Source organism: Eublepharis macularius, chromosome 2, assembly GCF_028583425.1.
Source record: "Eublepharis macularius isolate TG4126 chromosome 2, MPM_Emac_v1.0, whole genome shotgun sequence".
Classification (NCBI taxonomy): Eukaryota; Metazoa; Chordata; class Lepidosauria; order Squamata; family Eublepharidae; genus Eublepharis; species Eublepharis macularius.
Window position 1 is genome coordinate 79,211,085 of NC_072791.1, and position 23,743 is coordinate 79,234,827.

At 43.7% G+C, this 23,743-nt stretch overlaps 1 protein-coding gene and 1 long non-coding RNA gene across 4 annotated transcripts in view; one reads left to right on the top strand and one right to left on the bottom strand.

The window, feature by feature from the left end:
- Positions 1 to 10,675: 10,675 nt before the first annotated feature.
- Positions 10,676 to 16,446, bottom strand: LOC129323785 (uncharacterized). The gene is made up of 4 exons (XR_008596485.1): positions 16,357 to 16,446; positions 16,037 to 16,212; positions 15,625 to 15,830; positions 10,676 to 11,757 (listed from the first exon to the last, which is right to left on the bottom strand). It is a non-coding gene; the product is annotated as an uncharacterized LOC129323785 (long non-coding RNA).
- The window catches only part of ARHGAP1 (Rho GTPase activating protein 1), a 43,090-nt gene continuing 35,765 nt past the window's right edge, over positions 16,419 to 23,743 (top strand). Inside the window, exon 1 of one of the 3 annotated variants that reach the window (XM_054970478.1) lies at positions 16,419 to 16,501. The gene's annotated coding sequence lies outside the window, so the exon portion shown is untranslated. Of the gene's footprint in view, positions 16,604 to 16,628; positions 16,655 to 23,743 lie in introns of those variants that run through there. The other 2 variants (XM_054970477.1, XM_054970479.1) reach the window with 2 other exon arrangements.

Genomic DNA, 23,743 nt, shown 5'->3' on the forward strand with positions numbered 1-23,743 from the left:
GATGCAACCTTTGTTCTCCACCGACAGTCACACAAAGGGACAACTTTGATCATCTAAAAAAAAAAATCTAATAAAAAGTCCCTTCGTTGACAGAAGCAGCTATTAGGTGGCTTATAGTGAAATCCCAAGCAGAGTTACTGCAGTCTAAGCCCATTGAAACTGCTTAGGATTTCACAGTTAATACAGTACTATTTTAACAATGGAGCCTGAGGCACCTAAAAACCTTTCCTTTCAATAACCTCTTAACATTGGTTGTTGTGGGTTTTCCGGGCTGTATTGCCGTGGTCTTGGCATTGTAGTTCCTGACGTTTCGCCAGCAGCTGAACATAGCCTAACTCAAACAGGGCACAGTATCTTATTCCAGGACACCAAAATACTGGACAACACTTCCAACTACTTTGTCGGACTGCACAGGGAAGCCATTGAAATTCACAAGCATAAGCAAAATTTCAACAGGAAAGAAGAAACCTTAAGAATGAACAGAGCATGGTTTCCAGTTCTGAAAAACACCAGGCTAACAAAACACTCTATACTCAACAATAGCCCTGCAGAGAAGATTAGCACATCAAGCCCCAATCCATATGCAAAAGAACCTCCTCAGGATACAGTGAAGCCTCCCGCCATTAGCATTCCACACCCTGGGAAACTCTTACAGGATGACTCAGCTCAACCCCACCCCTCCTGAGTAGATACAAATGACCTGCCAACATCTTTTCCACACTGTGACACTGAGAGATCTCTGTCTTTTGGTGCTACACCTCTGAAGATGCCAGCCACAGCTGCTGGCGAAACGTCAGGAACTACAATGCCAAGACCACGGCAATACAGCCCGGAAAACCCACAACAACCATCGTTCTCCAGCCGTGAAAGCCTTCGACAATACAACCTCTTAACATGCTGGGAGTAAGAACTACATGCCTGCCTGGAAGCTATACCTATGTGCTATCATACACAAATCTTCTGAAGGAAGGCCATTATTTGGTGGGAGGGGCTCACTCTTTTCTGAATAAATCCAAATTCTGCTCCAAGGAAACCCAGAGGGTAAATACAGATTACTACATGGGAAATGTTCTCAACTTTTAAGTAGGTGCTAAAAAGTATTGCAATAATTGAACTCAGACAAGATAGAAGTTGTGCTTGTTGAGAAGGCAGAGACTGTGAAGGAAATTGTACTCCCCACTTTCAATGGGGTTTGTCTGACCTTTGCAGATCCAGTTAAGAGCCTAGAGGCAGGGCCTGTGCGCCCATTGAGGCCAGGTAGGCAGTGGCCTCAGGGCGCAAGAGCATTGGAGGGGCGCCTGAGGGGGTGTTGGGGGCAGAGGCGCACGCTGCAGAGCTGCAGTGGCTAGGCCGCAGCTGCTGCAGCCAGCCAGCCCCATGCCACTGCCACCACACGCCCCCAGCTGGGCGCAGCAGCCACGAGCTGCTGCCGGGGCGGCATGCAGAGCACGGAGCAGCCTCCGCCCGCCACCCCAGCCATCTGCTGGCCAATGCCCCCGGTTTGCGCTGTGTGATGACGTCATCGCGCGATGACGTCATCACGCAGTCTGTGGTGCGTGCGCGCTGCGCGTGCATCAGACAGTCACCCCAGGCGCCAGAAACCCTGGCGCCAGCAGTGTCTAGAGGTTATACTGAATCCAGCGCTACTGTTAGAAAAGCAAATTGAGGCAGCTACAAAAAATGCTTTTTGCAGCCTCAGTCTAGCCTGGAAGATGGCCCTCTACTTTGACATGACTGATCTGGCCACCTGGATCCATGCCATGGTAACATCAAGACATTACTACTGTAATGTATTCTACATAGGTCTCCCCTCTAAACTAATTCAGAGATTGCAGTTGGTGCAGAATGCTGCAGGTTTGTTATTACTGGGAGCTAAGAAAAATACGAATATTACTCCAGTCTGCAGTCACTCCACTGGCTACCCATGAATTACCAGGCCCAATTCAAGGTATAAGCTAGCACATACAAAACTCTTCCTGGCCTTGTTTTGACATATCTAGGGAACTGTCCCTCTCCTTATGTTTTACCATGGCAGCTTCGTTCATCTGAACAAGGCTTTCTGCAGGTGCCACCTTCAACATCTGAACAAAGAGGCAACCCTATACAAGAAACAACCAAAAACAGAAGGGAATGAACTCCCAGCAGGGTAACCATCACAATAAGATGATAGTCATTCACAATAAATATCATAAATCTATATAAATATTTAATATTATTTTTTTTAAAAAAACAACTATAAAGTGCTAAAGTGCTCAGGGTGATAATTAAATTTGCTTGACACTTCTCTGTTGTGCCTGGAAAAATTAAACAGTATACGTTTACAACTTTGTGCACTATCAATTGTGGATATACTTTTCTACTATACAGTCTTGCAAAGATTTTTCTCACTTCATTGGATTGACTATAGTTACAAGAGAATATGGAGCAATAAACAATTATTGACTGAGAGGAATGGTTGGCCAGTGATCTGATGTTGATAATGCGATGAATTTCTTATAAAAATTGGATTTTGATAGATTTATGGTGGAATTTTACCAACTTATACTTGCAAATTTACTTGCCACCTTGAGCATTTTAGCACTTTATATAGATTTTTTTAAAAAAACCAATATATTAAATATGTATATAGATTTATGATATTTATTGTGAACGACTATTTACAATGACTGTCTATTTATCATCTTATTGTGATTGTAACCCTGCTGGGAGTTCATTCCCTTCTGTTTTTGGTTGCCACCTTGGACATTGGCAAAATCAACAGCTGCCTGTACACATGCATTCTTTGTGGTGCCCCCCCCACCTAATGGAACAGCTTACTTGAAGAGGTCAGAAAAGCTCCCACTCTCCTAGCTTTCTGCAAACGATGCAAAACTGCATTATTCAAGAGAGCTTTTTTACTCAGATAGGAGGGCTGTACTGTAAAGAAGTGATCTCAGAGGGATGCATTTGTAGAAGGATGAGGACCATAGACTTTACTATTATGTGTTACTATGTGCTATCTCTATGATCCCACGAGGTAATTCTATGTTGTTTAATGTATCAGTCTTAGAGTTGCTTATGTTCTGTTTCTGCATTTCTTCAACTCTGTATTAGATTTCTGTTGGTGTTAAATCTTTGCAAATTTGCATTTATAGACCCTATTACACTGTTTCTTGAAATATCTTTGGAAATAACTATACTAACTGACACTTTGTAATCTTGTCTTGAGTCTCAGTGAGAAAAATGGACTATAAATAATATAAGTAAATAAAATAGATATAACTGTGGCTAGTTTTGCAATATTCTGAGTTACTGGTTCTCTAACCCTAGCTATAAGATTGTTCTGGTATCACAGAGTGAAGATGCTAATTCCACCTTTCTCTGTACATACTGATGCAGTATTCTGTCACTATTTCCTGGTCCTTTTCTTTCAAATATATATAGATTTTAAAAAGCCCAAGTTGTTTGTAATTTAAATGCACGTTTTCCACAAATGTTCTTTACTCAAATGGACATTTCTCAAATTGGACATTTCTCAAATAGGTACCCCTTATCCAGGCAGAGGGAGGGCATTGCCACCTACTTCACACCTAATATTGGCTGGGTTAGGGGGGGGGTAGTCACCTGCTCCACTCCTAATTCCAGCTGGGTTAAGGCAGGCAGTGGGCATTGCCACCTGCACTGCTCCTAATACCAGCTGGGTTAAGGGGCGGGCGGGCATTGCCATCTGTTCCGCTCCTAATATTAGCTGGATTAAGGCAGGGGGAGGGCATTGCCACCTACTCCACTCCTAATCCCAGCTGGGTTAAGGTGGGGGGATGGGCATTGCCACCTTTTCCACTCCTAATACCAGCTAGGTTAAGGCAGGGGGCAGGCATTGCCACCTTCTCCGCTCCTGATCCCAACTGGGTTAAGGCAGGGGGCAGGCATTGCCACCTGCTCCGCTCCTGATCCCAGCTGGGTTAAGGCAGGGGGCAGGCATTGCCACCTGCTCTGCTCCTGATTCCAGCTGGGTTAAGGCAGCGGGCGGGCATTGCCATTTGCTCCGTCCCTAATACCAGTTGTGTTAAGATGGGGGGGGGGAGGAGCATTGCCATCTGCTCCGCTCCTACTACCTTCTGGGTTAAGGCAGGGGGTGGGCATTTCCACTTGCTCTGCTCCTAATACCAGGTGTGTTAAGGCGGGGGGCAGGCATTGCCAACTAATCCGCTCCTGATCCCAACTTGTTCAAGGGGAGCAGGATTGCCACCTACTCCCCTCCTAATACCAACTGGGTTAAGGTGGGGTGGGTATTGCCGCCTGCTCCACTCCTAATATCAGCTGGTTGAAGGTGGGAAGTGGGCATTGCCACCTTCTCCCATTGTGCTCCCAGCTTGGGCTTCCCACCATGGCACGTTTTCTGGAGGGACATGGTGCCTTGCCTAGGCTTCCCTCCATGGCAGCGCCCTCTGGTACTGCACCAGGGTATAAAGTGAGTTGTCTGAAATATGCTTACTCAATTATATAGTAAGAAGATGGTGGCTCTTTTGTGAGCACACACCATTTGAGATGAACAACAACAAAAAAGAGATGGGGTTTTTGTCTTTCAATTTGAGACAAAAATGTAGTGCTGTGTTAAATTCTGATGTCCAATATAGATAGTTTGGGGTGGGGGGGGGAATACACATGTATCTTTTTTCCAACAGAGAAAATGATACAGAGTGTAGTGACAAGGGAGGCCTCAAACAAACATACAGCCCCCAGGACTCTGAGAGACTTAAAGAGCAACTGACAATGAATGAACAAATGGGAGATAGATAATCAGAGCTGTACAGAAGATTAGGTTTTACTCTTCAGAATCCTTAACATCAATTTAAACAACAACAACAAAAAAGAACCAAACTTTTGGGCTTCTCTTTACAAATAAATATTTACATTGGTAAAGGCCCTAAATAAGTAAATAATAAATAAGGCAATACCTGCTAAAGGCTTTGAAGCAACATGTGTTCTTGCCACCAATGACCAGATAGAGTTATGTATTCCATTCTCCCTAGTTCTCTGCACCTGCACCATGCTGTTTACCCCATCTCAGTTTCCTGTTTCTGAGAATGTTCTACAAGCCATTCTTTCTTCTCCATTCTCAGAAAATACTTGTGAGGCTAATTTGGGTGCCATACCCATGATTAAATTATTTCTACCTGCAAAATAAATGCGGTCTGTAACTTTTTAACAGTTCTGTCAATAAAATTTCTACTAGAGCTGTCACCTGATAAGGTAACTGTATGAGTTTTAATTGGTTAAATCCCCATATAAGTAAAAAATGGAGGGCACTATTATTATTATTTTTGTTTCTAGATGATGTGTTCACGTGATGCAGGGCATGGAGAAAGAGAAGAATTCTTACCTGTGAGAGAGGAAAATGCTGCATTTATGACAGAATCCTTTTTAAAATAAAAAATATACTTTAAATTTACTTTAAAATGCCTGCTGTCCAATTAATCAGAGTAGCCTACTTAGTCAAAAGGGAGATGACCCCAAATGTAAGACTCGCCCAAATGGTGGTGGCAGTGGTGGAAAGTACAATCAAGTCATGCTGACTTGTGGCAACCAGTGCTGGGGTTTCAAGGCAAGAGACTAACAGAGGTGGTTTGCCAATGCCTGCCTCTGCATAGTGATCCTACTCTTCCTTGGAGGTCTCCCATCCAATTACTAACCATGGCCAATCCTGTTTAGCTCAGGGTCAAATGTTATGTAAAAAATATTTTGTGCATAGCTGTAATTTGTATGTACATTTAAGATGACCTCCTCCTTTTGATGGCATACCTGGGGGAAAAAATCGAGTCTTGCATTTGAGTAAATATTGTCCTTCTTTAATCAAACAATAGATTTTAAACCAATTAATCTAATGAATTGTCTAAATACTGAGTATACCACAGTTGAGTTACTGGCAAAAAAAACTTAGTACGTTTTCAGGTAATTATCACCACAGACTTTTACCATGTGGGCTGAAGAGTCTCAAACAGAAATGGGCACGAACAAAAAAAAAATGAACATGGTGTTCATTGTTCGTTGCCACCCATGAACGACGAACATGATCCTGTTCAAGAACATGTTCGTTGTTTGTGGGGGCCAGCAGGCTTTCCTCCAGCCATCAAGATCCCTACCGCACCACTCCCAGAAACCCTACCTGAGCAGGCAGCAGGAAATGTACCAATAATAAGTAATAGCTTGGCCCCAGAGCCTGCCAGCAACCCTGGAACTTGAAGGGGTTGATTCCTACCGCACCACTCCCAGAAACCCTGCCTGAGCAATAATAGCTTGGCCCCAGAGCCTGGCAGCAGCCCTGGAACCTGAAGGGGTAGATCCCTATCCCACCACACACAAAGAAAATTCAAGCTCCAATGCACTCACTCTGTCTCTCTAACAGCAGCTGTCTCTTCCTGAAAGCCAGAGCTGGGAGCTCCCCTCCCCCACGGTCTTTTCCTCTTGTAACGAATTTGGAGCTCCAGTCCACACTTGGAAGGAAGACCTGCCTATCAAGCTAAATTGGGCTTAGACTGGGGTTTCCAGGGCAACAGCAGGAGTTCAGACAATCTCTGCCTAAGTTGCCAAGGGAATTGATTGCAGCTGCCAGACTGTCTGGCTTGATGAACAGCAATGGACAGCAACGAACGAGGCTTGCAATGACCACCTGTTTGTTTAGAATGGGGCCTCATGAACAGCTTGTTCGCGAACAGCAGACTGGGCTGTTAGTGGATTTTTTTAGTTAGTATTGCTGTTCGTGCCCATCTCTAGTCTCAAACCCTACAGGAAGAAGGGTAAGAGCTACACAAAAGCTTCTGTTATGTAAGATAACCAGAGGGAGTAAGAAAGTCCCTCCACAGCAAACTTATTCTACTTGTTGGCCTGTCTGCTTAAAGCTGACTTGCCTTGCAGCTGATTTTTTTCAGCAGCGCTAAAAAAGGCCCAGATTAGAAGAAATGGAGGAACTGATCAGCTCCTAGTGTAACAGAAGGAAAGCATAGTGTCCTAGTTACTTCCAAATGGAGATTGACCACATAGCAGGTATTCACTAATGGCTCCAAACAAAAACCTATGCATTCTCTATGATACCCCACATATTGCTTTAAAAACTTTATTAAGCATGGGGCAACATTTAAATAGCGAGAGACGTATGTATTGATTAACAGGAGTGACAACAATCAGAAACAAATTCCAGGGAAATAATTTTAGTTTCATTGTTGAAAATCGCCTTCAGCCATGTACAAGTCACCTCATTGCTTTGCTGTTTAATTTTTCTGGTGTGTGCGCGCGTGCAAAGAGACCTATTCACATTATTATTTACTGAAAACCATTCTAATTGACAAAAACATACTCAGAAGATCAATACTTCACAGAATCTGTAATAACAAATGCTTATGTGGTCAAGTATAATTTTTAATAAAATAGATCTTATACAGGCAGCTCAATCCTAAGGGGGGGGGAGTGCATAGGGAGAGACTGAGGCTTGTGTGGGCATAAATGGCTCTTATGTTGATGTAAACCGCACTCTGCTGGCGCCCACCTGAGGCGCATTACCGTAGACGGGTTGCTGCTGGTGGGCACGCCTGGCGGCCAGCTGGAGACACAAGTATGGCGCAAGTCCCCACGCTGGCGTGGAAGGGGCCAAGGGGGGCGCGCGAGTTCATCCGCTTTCAAAGCCACTCCAGGCCCAGGAACGCCCCCTGCAGTGGCGGAAAGTTATGCCACGAAAAAAGGAGGCGTAGCCCATAGGTGCCCAATGAACAGGGAAAACTCGAGCCCCTCTCCTGGTGCCCAGCCACACCCACCAAAGGAGTATAGGATGGGAACTACCATGGGGGCCAATCTGTGTGCGCTTCTGGGGTGGGCGAGCCCCCCTCCCTGCACCCAATCACCTGCTCACACACCCTACAAAACATCCAGCTGCGCTGCTCATGACCTCAGGTAGGTGAGCATATGGCCGAAGGCTCTGCCAGTCTGCCTTCTGCTGTGGGGACTTGTGCACAAGGCGGGAGAGTGCACTAGAGGGGACTTTGCGGGAAAACCGGGAGAACTTTGCACTTGCTTAAGGGAAGAAAGGCAAAGTCCAGAATGTCGGGCTAACTAACAATCACCACTCAAGTCTCCTTGCAGGTTATCTGACTCTGAAGTTCCAGCTCAGTAAGGAGCGAGAGAGCACTTACAGGTAAGGAGATGGGGTGGTGGCTAACCTGGCTCACTGATTTGTGCTGGCTGCCCATCACCTGAACTTGCCTGACCACTAGTCTCTTCAGGTGAGGCTCGGCGAGGGAGGGGACAATTGGCGGCAGCCCCTACCTGCCCCAGAGGCAGTTGCCCAGAAAACTACTCTTGACCGGGTGTTTGTAACTACCTGTTGACTTTCTCCCTTAAAGGTAAAATCACCCCAAGGCAGAGTGCTTCCTTGCCAGTGGGTCATGCATCATCTGGTCACTAGCTGCACCTGTGGGGCTGCTGCTGCTGCTCTCTACTATGTGCATCTTCCCAGATGTTGGAGTGTGGGCTTGGCCTCGGCCATGGACCGAGCTGGGTTACTTGCAGCACGTGTGTCTCTTTCCCTTGTAGGTACAATGTGACTTATCCGGGAGACGACAGACCATGTCTGCTTCAGCCCCCCCCCACCAGAATCCTCCGCGAATGCCATTCAGATTCAGCCCAGGGAGCCCCAAGGCAGTCCGCATCACAGCCTCTCCCCTGAAAGCACAGAACAAGAGCTGTGCAAACTGACTTGGCTCTCTTTCCAGCCGAGGGACATTGGCACTTTTTCCAGTTTAATAAAATGTGTTCAAAAACAAACTTGTTTTTGCATCCCCGCAAATGTTTCCACTGGTCCCTGCCTCCCCTCAATGTAACTTCAGGCAGTGGGGTGGGAACTGAAGTGAGGCCCATGAATGTCTGCGGTGGGGGGGGGGGGCACTGAGGACTTTCATTCTCTGATAGTCTGAGCTGCTGGCATCTGATAAGCCAGGAAGATGGTTGCTGCATGTGGGAAGTTGCTGCCAGGGGGTGGGGTGTGTGTAGTTACAGGGCATCCCCCTCCTTGTTGCCATTTGCGGAAGCAGGGATGGCCTTGGGAAATCTAGCGTGGGCAGGGGCTGTCAGTCCACACTGGGGGGGGGGGCATCACCCCAGGACTGGGGCATGGCTATCGAGGTCCAACCTGTGTTCTCACATCGTAGAGGTGCAGTGATGTGTTCAAGTGGTGCTGCCACAAGTTTGTGGGTGCTTTTCATTCCCCTTGCTTCCAATTGGCCTTCTGGCCTCCCATGTAGTTTCCAATGGACATTCCTGTCACTAATTGAAGGACCCGCCTCCCCCCCTCACCTGCCTCTCCAGAACCTGGGGACTAATTAGGGTTGCTAGTCTCCAGGTGGTAGCTGGAGACCTCCCAGAATTACAACTGATCTCCAGGCAACAGAGATCAGTTCCCTACTATCTGGCCCTACTTTTCAGGGAGGAGGCACCTGTTTCTTGTGGTGGTGGTGCCGATGAGGGGATTTGCCGGCGCGCCGAGCTGCAGCCACCGGCCAGGCCCTCATCAGAAATGGGGACTGGATGGGCAAGAGGGTGGGTGTCCAATCCGCACCTTCACTGTTACTGTTGCCTCCTCTCCCCAGGGATGTCTGCTCCCTGATGAGGGGGTGTTGGTGAGCAGCGGGGATCGCGCCCTCCCTATTGTCTGTGCCTCTGCTTTCCCCTCGCCCGCCTATCAGGTGTCATGGCCCAGTCTGAGAGTGAGGTCTCCTCTGGAGGAGAGGAGCCTCGTGTAGCCAGCCAGGACTCCTCAGGAGAAGAGGAGCCCTGTGTAGCCAGCCCTAGCCCTGATTCAGCAGAAGCCAGCAATCAGGAGCAACAGCTGCTGGCTGATCAGAGCTTGCAGCCAGCAGCTGAGACACCAGCACCCTCTAGCTCCAATACTACAGGGGAAGCTCAGCCAGGGACTTCTACAGGTGCAGCGCAGCCAAGAGCCCCCACCCCCCCAGGTTCACCCACGCCCAAGGAACGCCGCAGGCAGCGCCAGAGACTGGAACTGCAGGAGAGACGGCGCAGTGTTCGCCTCTCGAGCCAACACCAGCTGCTGGAGAGTGACGATGAGTAACGTCAGGATGAAGCCCCAGCAGCTGGCTGAAAACCACGCCTGGCTATAAGAGCCAGTTTGGAGGAACTGCCGGGCGTGGAAGCAATGTGTCAATTACCTGCAACCACTTCCTGGTACCTTGCATCTCACTCTTGCCTGCACCTTGCCTTGATACCCTTGTGCTCTGACCTACAGACTGGACTTGGCTTTTTGGATCTTGGACACACCCCTGGTGTCTACCTTGGGCTCTGACTACAGACTGGACTCGGCTTGTGACTCTTGAACACTCCTTGGCTTCGTGTTAGTACCTGGGCTACCAGCTTGGGCGGGCCCAGCCCATGACATCAGGGGAGCGGTGCAGCCATTAGCTGGTGTGGGCGGGGTTGTCTGGGGAACAGCAAGTGAGTGGTCTTGGTCTTGGCTGCAGCTGTGCCTCGCCTTGCTGAGCTCAGCTGCTGACAAGACTCTCTGGCAAAAATCCATAGGGAGGAGTGAGGTGGTACTGCATTTACGTCCATGCATGAGCGACGGTGCTGTCTCATGGCTTAGGATTGAGCTGTAACTGTAGCAGAAACATAAAATGCTAAGATGTGGTAGATATTAAGATCTGATTTCCAACAATTTAATTTTAAGCTCAGCTACAAATATGGTTTATGGGAAGACGAGGTACATGAATTCACACAACCAACTTATTATTATTAAAAACAGGATCCATGAATTCACCCAAATGGGTTATTATGATTTGAGCTATTTTAGCCAACCATCTAGCTCATTATATGTATTTGTTTAAACATATTTTCATATTGCTTCAAAGCGAAAGGTTCTCAATGTGATTTATGGAACTTGCAGGGAATGCTGTTAAGAAGATTGTACATTATCATCATGTTTCTGTTCTTTTTAGTAAAAGGCAGAATATATATACAATCTGACAAAAACAAAACCTACAATATTTGTACATAAATTTGAGGTCAATTAATAAATATGATACACGTAATCTTGAATGGAATAAAACCATGGGATAAGGCTTTAAGCCATATACCTGTTGTTGCTATGTATCTTAAGTTGTGACTTATTCAGCAAAAATTATGTTTAGGGTATGTTGGACACCACAGCACCTTTTTACTAAAGGTTTAAGCACAGTGTCTAACTGTTGATGGTATAATTCACAAGATATCTCTCTTACGCATATGCTTTGGAAAGTCATTCAGCCCTTTTGGGAGAATGTTATTAGACATTTTAATTTTGTATTAGAAAACTCATTTATTTTTGAGGATGTTACTGTACTGTTGAACTATTTGCCTGTCTCTTGGAATCTAACTGAAGGTCAACGGAACTGGATCCTCTGTGCCCTTACAGTTGCTAAAAGACTTATACTTCAGCACTGGAAAAACAAAGGCCCACTTCCTATAATTCAGTGGACTGAAGACCTTATAAACTTAACAACATTTGAACATATTGCATATAGACAACAACTGTGTATGGATTTTTGGATATTTGGAAACCTAATAGGTTTTTTTTTGCAGCCTGCAAGGTTTTCTTTTTTTCTGTTTGCTTTTTATTTTTTCTGTTTTGCACTAATAAAATAATTTTTAAAAATAAAAAAAAGTTTGTTCTTTTAGCCTCTTCCAGCTGGATACCTTATTATAAGTAGAAGCCTCTTTCCTGCAAAGAGATGGAAATATCTGAAATAGAGAGCAAGAAAAATCTTGATTAGAACCTTACTGCAGATCATAAGCCAAGGAACGCTGAGCTAGCCTTCTCTTTCACCTTACTAATGAAGAACAAGGTGCTACTGGACCCAAATCTTAAGGACCTAGATTTCCAGGGTATGAGCTTTTGAGAGGCAACGCTTCTTTCTCAAAAGCTCATATCCAGAAAAATTTAGTTGGTCTTTAAGATGTGACCTGGACTTGAATCTTGCTTTTCTTGGGATTCCTTGGAGGCGATTATAAACCTGTCCTTGAGCTCTGGGGTTTTCCCCAAGGTGCTGAAGGAAGCTGTGGTACGGCCTCTTCTGAAGAAATCATCATTAGATCCTGCTGACCTGCTCAATTACCAACAGGTTTCCAACCTTCCGTTTTTGGGGAAGGTGATTGAGCGGGCGGCAGAGAAGCAACTGCAGAATTTCCTGAAGGAGACCTCGGCCCTAGACCCCATCCAGTCTGGTTTCCACCCAGGACATGGGGTCGAGACATTGCTGGTCGCTCTCACAGACGATCTCCGCAGACATCTGGATCAGGGCGGATCAGCACTGCTGATTTTGCTGGATCTGTCAGCAGCGTTTGATATGGTCGATCATGAGCTTTTGACCCACCGCCTTGCCGATGTGGGGATTCAGGGGACAGCACTGCAGTGGCTGGTCTCCTTTCTCCATGATCGGGGACAGAAGGTGGCGCTTGGGGAGAGAGTGTCATCTCGTAGGCCACTGGCATGTGGTGTGCCATAGGGAGCGATACTCTCTCTATTATTATTTAATATCTATATGCGTGCAGATAAAAGACTTATATGAGAAAGACAAAAGGAAAAATGGTTTTAGATTACAAAACTCTGAGATTGAGAACTGTTTGCTTCAGGGGGGGAAGAAAATAATTTCTAAAATATATAAGGTATTACTGAAATGGTTTACAGAGGAGGAGGTCGTTAAAAGTTCAGATGGTCAAATGGGCAATAAATTGTAATAGGGAAATTTCAATGGAAGCTTGGGAAAAGGTGTGGAAAAATGTAGTTAAAATTTCAGCATGTACCACTGTGCGTGAAAATGTATATAAAATGTTGTATAGATGGTATTTAACACCGAAGAAGTTGGCCAATGGTAATAGCCAGATGTCTGATAAATGTTGGAAATGTAAACAGCATGAAGGTTCATTCTATCATATGTGGTGGACTTGTGATAAGGCTAAGCAGTTCTGGGGGGATATAGTAAAAGCTATGTCAGATATTTTACAAAGGAATATAAATAAAACCCCGGAATTGCTGTTATTATGTATGAACCTAGAAGATTTTGATAAAATGGACAGAGCTATGGTGTTTTATATGATCACGGTGGCCAGAATGTGTTATGCACAGTTGTGGAAGACTCAGGAGATACCATCTATGGAAGATTGGATTCTGAAAGTTTTGAATATGGCAGAAATGGGACAAATTAACAAGGAAATTGAAAGAACAAGAAGAATTGCACTATACATTAAGCTGGGAAAAATTTAAGAAATATTTGGAGAAAAAGTGGGACATGAAGGGGAAACTGTGGTCTTTGGAGAATTAAAGGGGAGATAGAAACTTACTTAAGGTCAAAAAGAGGTATATTTTATTGTATTTTATTGGATTAGTATGGAGTTATAGTATTATAGTATTAAAAGTTGAGAGTGAGATAGTATATTTACAGGGGAGTATAAATTTGAGTAATAAGGTTTAATAGGTTATAGGAAAATACAGAAAATAGGTATTTAAGGAATAGTATGTTACACATATATATGTATCTTTTATTTTAGTTAGTATATGAACTTATTATATACTTATATAATTTTTATATTTTTAATTAAGATAAGTAATATAGTAAGTGTAGATAGTTAAGATAAGTAAAGAGATTTGATTAGTATGTATAATATAGATATACATTATAGACTTTAAGAATTTATATGATATACTTTTTAGATTAAGATGGGTATGGAAAACTGCTGGGAGTCATCAGAAAAGGAGGGGGGGAAAGGATGGGGAAAATGTTATGGGGTAGAAAATGTTAATGATTTTTGTCTGTTTGTGAACCCATCCAATAATTTTTTTTTAAAAAAAATTTAATATCTATATGCGCCCCCTCGCCCGGCTGGTGCGGAGTTTCAGGCTTGGGTGTCACCAATATGCGGATGACACCCAGCTTTATCTGCTGTTGGACGGGCGGCCTGGATCGGCCCCTGATGCCCTGGAGCGTGCTTTTGAGGCTGTGGCTAGTTGGTTGAGACAAAGTCGGCTGAAATTGAATCCCATGAAGACGGAGGTCCTGTATGTGGGTCGTGGGGAGATGGCTTTGGGACCCCGACTTCCTGCACTTGATGGGGCAGCACTTATACTGGCCACGAGAGTTAGGAGCCTGGGGGTGATTCTGGATTCCTCCCTGAAGATGGAGGACCAGATCACTGCAGTTGCCAGGTCTTCCTTTTATTATCTTCAGCAGGCCAGGCAGCTTGCCCCTTATTTGTCTCCCCGTGACTTGACTACAGTGATCCAAGCAATGGTCACCTCTAGGTTGGATTACTGTAACGCGCTCTACGCTGGGCTTCCCATGGGCCTGATCCGGTGGTTACAGCTGGTACAGAATGCAGCAGCGCGGGTCATTGCTGGAGCACCGGTGTGGGAGCATATTACACCGGTGCTACGCCAGCTGCATTGGCTGCCAGTGGAGTACAGAATCAGGTTCAAGGTTTTGGTGTTAACCTACAAAGCCCTACGCGGACTGGGACCAACGTATCTGAGGGACCGTCTCTCACCATATGAGCCCCGGAGGGCTCTCCGCTCTGGTGGAAAACATCTTTTAAGTGTCCCTGGCCCTAGGGAGGCCCACCTGGCGTTGACCAGGGCCAGGGCCTTTTCGGTCCTCGCCCCGACCTGGTGGAATGCTCTGTCTTGTGAGACAAGGGCCCGGCAAGATTTGCTTGCATTTCGCCGGGCCTGTAAGACAGAGCTATTCCGCCAGGCATATGGCTGACACCGGGCAGTGCCCGCCCCCCCGTGAAGGGGGGGTTAAACCATCGCCCCTATGCGAACACAGAGGCATGTATGAACCACTATGCAGCATGAATTGTAATATTTAATGTTTTTAAATGTATTATTTAATGTTTTTAAATGTTTTTAATGATGTTTGTATTTGTTATTCGCCCTGAGCCTGCGAAAGCGGGGAGGGCGGAATATAAATATAATAAATTAAATTAAATTCTACTGCAGACCAACATGGCTACTCACCTGAAACTATGCTGCTCATGTTATCACTGGTCACTCAACACAATTGTACAATTATTGCAATTCAACCTATATTTATCATGCCTATATTTATCATCAGTTCAGGGTATCTGGGTGGCCTCAAAATGCCATTTTGAGGCTGCCCGACACAGCAAAGGAACTGAAATAACATGGAGAATTATTTTTGGCATCACTGCATGAGTATTTGTAGAGCACATGCCTTGCACATGTAAGGTCCCAGAATCCCAATCGTCAGCACCTACAATTAAAAGATTTTAAAAGAACCACATATGCTAACCTGAACTCCTTGGAGATAAAGTAGGATAAAATGTACTTAATAGATTGATAGATATGATCACTGTCCTTCAGTGTAACGTATCTCATAGGTTGTTATAAGGATAAAACACGATATTCCGTTGAATACTGGTAAGGTGAGACATATTGGACTCCACAAGTGATCAATCTGATCACAGCCAAGGGATGATGGAGTGACATACACAGTAAACCTGATCTTTGGAGCACTCCTGTCATCATGGCAGCTGGGTCCCTTAGGGGAGCACCAAAGAAACATAAGGAAGAAATCAGATAAAATCAAGTACCTTGAATCACCACACAGAAGAGCACTTTGGCAACTGCTATTTTTCTTAACTCATCTCTACTCGGATATGACATCTTCTCACGGACTATATCAATTTTTAAAGCTCGACAAGGTTCTATTGGACAAGGATCTGGGAGCGTCACTCTTATCATGGAAACTCGTTGGCAAGGCAACCATGGGCAGCACACAGTCTCAGGCTATCACAATCTACAGAGTTGTTGTGAAGATAAAATGAAGAACGATTTAAACTGCTTTGGGCCCCCATTGGGGACAAAGGCAGAGCATAAATGAAGTAAATAAACACTTATAAGTAAATAAATATAAATATTTGTAGCGGGCTACCAGAGCCCAATCAGAGACACTACCAGCGCGTCCGTGCAAGAGTCAGCCGCTGAGGCCCCTCGTTCGCTCACCGTCTCCAACTCTTCTTCCCGCGGACCCAGTAGCAGCGTCCCCGGCCGCAAAGCGCGCCTCATGCCCCACACGCCCAACCCCTTATCGGCAGATAGCAAAGGGCCCAGGGCCAAGCCCCGCGGGAGGCTCCACACCGGGCAGCAGGGCCAGCCGCCGCCAGAGTTCAGCGAGCGACCTACGAGAGGAAAAAAGAGAAGGGAAATGAGCAACACGAGAAGAGCCGCCAGTTCCTCAGCCCAGGGGTGTGTGTGTGTGATATTTCCTCAGCCTCTACTCCGTAATGGCGCCCGGTCGGCTCTAAGGAAGTGGAACGGCTCACATATATTTCTTGAGTCCACCCGGACTGTTTTCCCTTTTCCACAGCAGTTAATGGAGGTGGGAAGGTATTTCCATGGCGACTAATTGGCTTTCCGGGGGAGAGGCGGATGTTTGCGAAAGGAGTTGACAGGCGGGAGCGGCGCCTGGTAAGCCGAGGAGCGCAACGCAGAGGAAAGCCGACTTGTGCGTGGTCAGCATCCGGGGTGGGCTTGCTGTTCCCTCATGCGCTAAGTATCGGCCCCGTTCAGGTAACCGGGTTCTGAGGTCGAGAGGCACCTGGTTCGGTCTGGGACGAGAGGGTAGGGTCGGTAAGGGGCAGGGCGCATGCGCTGGGACCAGGCTAGGCTGGGCCTTCTTCTCGGTCGATCCTGTCTGGGGGGTGGTTCGCGCCGAGTTAGGGCAGGCTGCCTGGTCGGATGTAAATGTTGTACGGGGGAGGGGGGCGGAGGAGGAGGAGGTTGCCAAGCGCAAATTCTGTAATCCAAGTAGGGCCTTTCTCAAGTAGGAGCCCTCGGTGCACTGGGAAACAAGATTTGTTGAACAAAATGTCGTTCATAAGCAGGTACACGAAGGAAAATATATGATAGAATGTGCAAGATAAGGTTGGATCTGTCGAGGTAAGAGGAGAAGGAGCATCTGGCAGACTCCCAGGGTGGATAAAAATCAATGAATTTTTTAAAAAAATCAAAAAAATCGGATTTTTTTATTTAAATCGGATTTTTAAAAATAAAATGCTTTTTGAGGAAAATATATTACCATCCAAAGGTTATTCCATCATGAAATAAAGATTAGTTTTTAATTATGTAGAATAAGGCTGTATATGTTTAATTTTTTTGGTAAATAAATTCCATTAATCCATTCACAATGTCATGCTCTTCCAGAGGTTTTTGTGAGATTATTGGGCAGTTTCTCTGCCTTTAAGATATTATCACAGATGCTTGGTTTTGCAGTTCTCAAAACTGAATTTGTGTCAGCTCAGCAGAGATCACATGCCTCTTCTTCACAGCAAAAATGTTATAACATGAACAGAGTTGAGAAAAAGACCTTAATCCTATTGTTCTACAAACCTATGAAGACAGAATCAACCCCTCCAGTGCTAAGAAGTTTCAAGAAGTTCAGTGAATAGAAACAATATTTTTCTGATTGTTTGGAGTGGAATAGATCTGCACAAGAAGAAACTAAGTGTGAGGAGGGAGGGGCAAGCAGTACAAAATGGAAATGAAACTTTTTGAGCACAACACTGCACAAGTCTTTGGATCTTTTGTGTGTATGACCTGAGGTTTATCACATTCTTTCCTTGGAGGAAAAAACCTATAATGGCAGCAGGCCGTAAAAGAGACCCAGTTTGGGAATACTTTAATGAAGTTCCTTTACCTATCGGTAAGGCAGGCATCTACTTGCATATTAAAGTTATACCAGCAAGAAATAGTCTTTATGTAGAAAACTATGATTTAAATCAAGCCTTAATTACTAGTGATTTAAATCGTGATTTAAATCAGTTTGATTTAAATAAAATCCACCCTGCAGACTCCCTCCCCTCCCCCTGGCAACTGTTTCGGGTACAAGACCCTTGTGAAAACCTGGATTTGGCCACTTTAGTTGACTTGTCTTAATTTAGTTGTATTGTCTTAATGCCAGCTGCCCGCTCATATTGATGCTTTAATGCAGCTTTGTCAAGAGTCTTGTGTCATGCTTTTGTGGTAAATGTATTCCTGCAAATGCTTGAAGTTGCTATATAAAGATATGTCCCCCTCTCATGAGACTATCAATGTGTTTTTCATGTCTGGGGTAGAAAATTTTATATAAATCCCTGAGGGAGAAAGTACAGTAGGATGGAGCCCCAGTAAGAAAACCACTCCTGGAGTATATACCAAATATGGCAGAATTTGTTCAAAGGAAAATAAATGTGCATCTACTACTTACTGATGCCTGTAAGCACAGCATCAAATGCAATCAAGATAAAGCCTTTTAAGGGAGCATCCTGTTTAGCTTCTGAAGAACATGGTGAAATAGAAAACATGATAGGAATGCACATTTAATGACAGTTTCTTTGTTGAAATATGAGCAAGAGAAGTTAGTATATATGCTGCTGAAGCTCTGTTGGGAAGACTATGCCAATCTTTGATTTAAATAATGTGATTGGCAGTTTCTTTATACAGCTGTTTTTGTGTCCATTGGTGTTTAGGGAAAACAGGAGGCCAGCCGAGAAATAATATTGGAGCAGCAGCAGGTACAGTGTTAACCAGGGCTTTTTTTCAGCTGGAACTTGGTGGAACGGAGTTCCGGAACCTCTTGAAAATGGTCACATGGCTGGTGGCCCCACCCCCTGATCTCCAGACAGAGGGGAGTTTAGATTGCCCTCCATGCCATTGGCCCTGGGAGCATGCGTGCACTTTGTGCGTGCACATGTGGTACCAGGGGCACCACCTCCCGCCAAGAGTTGCCCCCTGTGCTGGCAACCCACTGAGTTCCACCACCTCTTTTCCCAGAAAAAAGCCCTGGTGTTAACAAATGTGAAAGGGCATTTTCTTTCCGGTCATTGAATTTGCTCCCATGTCTCTGAGCTCACAGAATAGGTTGAGCCAGCAAGGGCAAACCAAAGGAATCAAGTTTATATCTGGCAGGGAAGGTGTGGTGTTCTTCAGGTCTGTCACCTGATTCAGTCTTTAGAGTTCAGCAAATTGTTCTGTGTACAGGATCCTGTTTGGTTTAAACTGGCAGTTCATGTTGGAGTAAGAGACTGAAGGAGGGACTTGAGTTTAGCTGTTCTGCTTCCTTTGCTCATTGTAAACATATGGCTGTCTTCTTCTGTGGCGTCTAGTATTATATGCAGAAAGAATTTGATTACTACCACAGCAAATAGCTGTAGCAGACACTGCTATAGCGAGTCAATAGATTATTCATGATACAGAGACTTACTAATGTAGATGGCCTTGTAGGTCATCTAGTCCAACTACCTGCATTGTGCAGGAAATTCAGACTAGAGCATTTCAAAAAGAAGTAGCCTTTTTTTAAACATTTGGACTAATTCTCACCCCCATTAAAACTGGAGCTTATTCATCCGTCTTTCCCCTCCTCGCCTTGATTGTTCCTGGTGCTATCCTTTAAAGAAATTTGGTCTTTCGTATCATGGTGCTGAAATAGCCAAGCCCTGCGTATAAAATGCTGTCTTTTAATGTTTTTATAATGTTTTTATTGCTTTTAATCTTTATGTAAAAATCGTATGTTGTTACACCGCCCTGAGCCTGTCTGATGGGGAGGGTCGTCTAGAAGTGTAATAAAATAAATAAATAAATAATGAAATGTCTCTTTTATGAAACACACCAGTCTTCATTCTTGTTTTTAGTTTTAAGAAATTAATTTCAAAAGTTAACTGTTCATCAGACTTTTGTTCCTGCTTTTTGCAGCTTTATGATTGGTCTTGCTTTGTTTGAAAAGGCATTTTATGATTTTATGCTTTATATTTATATGTAAACATAACTACTCAAGAACATAAGAAGAGCACTACTGGATCAGGCTGGTGGTCCATCTGGTGCAGCATCCTGTCTTGCACGGTGGCCAGCCAGTGTCTCTGGAGGGATGACAACAAGGCATAGAGGCCAAGGCCTTCCCCTGAGGTTATCTCCTGGCGCAGGTGTTCACAGATTTACTGCCTCTGAATGTGGAGCATCCCTTTAGCCACCATGGCTAGCAGCCACTGATAACATCTATCCTCCTTGCATCTGTCTGGTCCCCTTTTAAAGCTGTCTTTGGCTGTGGCCATCACTACATCCTCTGGCAGCGAATTCCACATTTTAATCTCTTGTGCAAAGAAGTATTTCCTTTTGTCCGTCTTGAATCTGTTGCCCATCAGCTTCATTGGATGCCCTTGAGTTCTAGTATATTGGAAGAGGGAGAAGTACTGTCTGCCTACTTCCTCTACCATATGCATAATTTTATAAACCTCTATTACATTCATCTTTAGTTGTCTCTTTCCTAAATTGAAATGTCCCAGATTCTTCAACCTTTCCTCATTGGAAAGATGATCCAGACACCTAATCATCTTGGTTGCCCTCTTCTGTACTTTTCCCAGTTCTGCAGTGACCTCTTTGAGATACAGTGACCAGAACTGCACAGGGTATTCCAAATGAGGCCGCACCATAAATCTATACAAGAGCATTATAATATTGGCTGTTTTATTTTCAACCCCTTTCCTAGTAATCACCAACATGCAGTTTGCCTTTTTCACTGCTGCAACGCACTGGGTAAACATTTTCATTGAGCTGTCTACTATGATCCCAAGGTCTCTTTCCTTCTCAGTCTCAGCAAGTTCAGACTCTATTGGCATATATTTGAAGTTGGGATTTTTTTTGTACTTATTATAGCTTTATTATGTTTAAAACTTATAGCCCAAGTTATTAATACATTCTTCAGATGACTTGCAAATATTTATGTAGAAATTGATATGCTCCTTTTTAACAGACTGTTAAAACAATACAGTAAAATAACCAATATAAAATTGTGAGTAATAAATCAAGCCGTAAAAACAACATAAAATCTCACAAGCCTAAAATGAGATTTATAAAACCATCCTCAGGATAAAATCAGACCTTAAAAAAGATTCAGTTAAGGCACAATAACCACAGCTAAAGTATACAAATATGCTGATTCAAGTACTTTTGCAGGAAGTTAGAAATACTAGAGCAGTATAACCCTCTGATGTTTGTCGTGGAAGAAGGAAGTAAGATGCATTGAATAGAAGAGGAACTTAGATTGTGTTTATGTCTGAATTTTCAGTATTGTAATTATTGAGCAATGGTTCTACAGATCTTTATTGTGATGACTCTTGGGGAAAGATATTCAGACTAGAGGTGTAAAATTTCTGGAAATTTTGAAACTGTAGAGAGGAAAAACTTTTTTTAAAGAAAAATTGAAATACATGGAATACTAACTTTCCTCTCAAACTTAAACATAAAGCAAGCAACATAAAATACATAATTTATGTATTTTATGCTGTAGCACAGTGGTTAAGTGGTGCGAATCAGCACCCTACTGGTTTGAATCCCACTACTGCCATGAGCTCAGTAGGTGGCCCTGGGGTAAGCCAGTCCTCTCAGCCCCAGCTCCCCAGCTATATTGTGGGGATAATAATAACACTAATTTGTTCACTGCTCTAGGTGAGGCACTAATCTGTCTAGAAGAGTGGTATATATGCACAGTTATTCTTATAACTTTGCATATATAATTTATTAATATCCATATTTATGGAATTTAAGTGTAAATGCCTTTGTAGGGAACGAACTTGAAATATGCTCAATATTAATGTGAAAGAAAGCTGCAAACTAGTGCACCAGTGTTATCTTAGCATGCTACATTTATCTCTAAAGACAAAAATGTTTCATAAAAGTTTTTTCAGTGTTTTCTATATTATTATTTTTTCAGTTTTACTAATACAAAATTAGGGAAAGTCCTTAGACTTTTACTGTTACAGATTGTGAGTGAGTAAGACCTTCCAGCACTTCCCAAAGTTTCCAGTTTTTTCCATCAGAAGAAGAAAAAGTCAGAGGAGGGGACTTTTTTGGCTGAAAGTTTTCCATTTTTTTCTCCAGGCCTTCACATCTCTCAATCAGATATAGTTGAATAGTTGACTCTTTTCCTGTGCAGGTATCAGTATGAGTAAACAAGATGCTTTCACTTTGTGGAAGCTGAAGGAATTCATTCTCTTGCTAAGAAGCCTTATGGACTTGAGACCCCTACCTTTTTCATTAAGTGCTCTGCAAGTACAAATTTGGACTAATAGTAGTCCCCAAGCACCTCAGCGATTCATTTGCAGCCAAGGAATTGAGTATTCAGAACCATTTAGTATAGGTATATTTGAGGATTTATATTTAATTGAACGATTTTAGGGAATTGTGAAAATATGCTACTGGATACAGAATTGGGAGAGAGTCACTCCTTAGAAACCAGCTAAGGGCAGGTGGCTGGCTAAAATTAAGTATGGTTCCAGTATTAGCTAATAATTCAGAGGAGCACAATGTCATCTTCTTTTGTCTCTACTGAAGTCAATCATCTCCAGCCTGTAGGAGAGGAGCAAAAAGTAGCTGAAGTTCATTTTGCAGATCTGCCAGTCCCTGCATACTTTCTGATCTGCCTTGATGACTTTCTGCCCATATAAGTCATGTTTGCTCTAGTTACAGGAATGCAATTTGACTTGCTGTGCAATAATGTTACAGCCATCTGTGGAATAAGGACAATGAAAGACTTTTGTTTTGAAGGAGATGTAAAGCAATTGTGTGCAAATCATGAATCCTTGAAGATTTCAGGAGCATTTGGCCAGAATCCAAAGGGTCAGGAAAACGGCCACATTCTCTTATTTAAGCACAAACAAAATTCTGTATATTTTTCTAGTCAGTGTCTTTATGGTTAATATTAATCTATACTATTAGCTGTAGCCTTGGCCCCTGCCACTTTGTCTTTCTACCACGGGCTACTTAGAAAGCTGATGTTTTGTGCTTGTTGTCTGGAGGATTCTTCTTTTGTCTATTAGTTTCATTATAGAATTTTCCTCATGTCTAGCCTCCTCAGAGAGCTAACCCTCCAGTGTCCTCATACTTCGTTATTTATTGATAGCAGTGATGTGCCTTTTGTGGGGTTAACTCCAATAATGAGTGTATCATGTGTCAATGAATATCCAATACTTAGAAACTGTTAATCATAAGGGAATGTTGACTGTCCTTTGTGGGGAAGGTCCAGGAGTACTGGCTTATTAGTTGACTTGTGATTAAGAGTTTCACTTGGGCTGCTTTTTATACTTAATTATTTATTTGATTTTTATACTGCTTCTCTTTGATTAAAAGCTTGAAGCAAATTAAATCAATAAACAAATTACAGCAATTAAAATCAAAACAATATATATATCCAATAAAATTGCAGTAAAACAAACAACTTGATACAAATACATAAACACTCTGATGGTTGTTGTGGGTTTTCCGGGCTGTATTGCTGTGGTCTTGGCATTGTAGTTGTAGTCTTGGCATTGTAGTTTTTCCCATTGTAAACTTGTCCACATCGGGACCACAAAGTGTAGCATCCAGACAAGAATAAAAGAACATGAAAGACACTGCAGACTTGGACAACCTGAAAAATCAGCAGTGGCTGAACATAGCCTAACTCAAACAGGGCACAGTATCTTATTCCAGGACACCAAAATACTGGACAACACTTACAATTACTTTGTCAGACTGCACAGGGAAGCCATTGAAATTCACAAGCATAAGCAAAACTTCAACAGGAAAGAAGAAACCTTAAGAATGAACAGAGCATGGTTTCCAGTTCTGAAAAACACCAGGCTAACAAAACACTCTATACCCGACAATAGCCCTGCAGAGAAGATTAGCACATCAAGCACC